The sequence below is a fragment of the Echinops telfairi genome, unplaced genomic scaffold, assembly GCF_000313985.2.
Source record: "Echinops telfairi isolate 266 unplaced genomic scaffold, ASM31398v2 ScPeMD7_7468;HRSCAF=8506_0, whole genome shotgun sequence".
NCBI lineage: Eukaryota > Metazoa > Chordata > Mammalia > Afrosoricida > Tenrecidae > Echinops > Echinops telfairi.
In genome coordinates, this window is record NW_022111369.1 from 63520972 (window position 1) to 63521557 (window position 586).

Here is a 586-nt window from a genome sequence, read left to right on the forward strand (position 1 = left end):
TCTCAGACCTGAGGAAGACTTAGTGCTTGGGGGTCCCATCAGTCTGTCTGCCAGGAAGTCTGCTGTCTTAAGACTTGAGGTTTTGTTCCACAGTTTTCTCTCACTCTATCCAGGGATCCCTTTCAGAACAGTTGATAGTAATAGTCGGGCACCATCTAGTTCTTCTGGCCTCAGGGTCGTGGAGACTAATTGTGGCAGGCTGACTTTTCCAGAGAAACAGACCAGTGAACTCATCTAGGTGTAAGGATTTGGTATCAAGAAGGCAACCCAGCCCAGTCCATCTCAAGCCCATGGGCCAGACGCTAGCTGGGGCTTTCTTCAGACTCATGCTGGTGGAAGAAGCAGGAAGCTAGGAGGTGACAGTTTGGTGGAGGCAGGGTCTGTATCATGGATCCAAGGTCAGCAGGAACATGGCAAGGTGCCACCGATTCCAGGGTTGCTGGGTGTGGGGAACAGAAGGATTTCTCTTAAGTTGTCTCCCCAAAATATGTACCAAACTTAGCTGCTTAAGAGTGACTGTACAATAGGTGATCAGCGAGAGTAGGTCAGAGGTTATTCTCCTTAACATCGGCCATCTGTAGTGGCT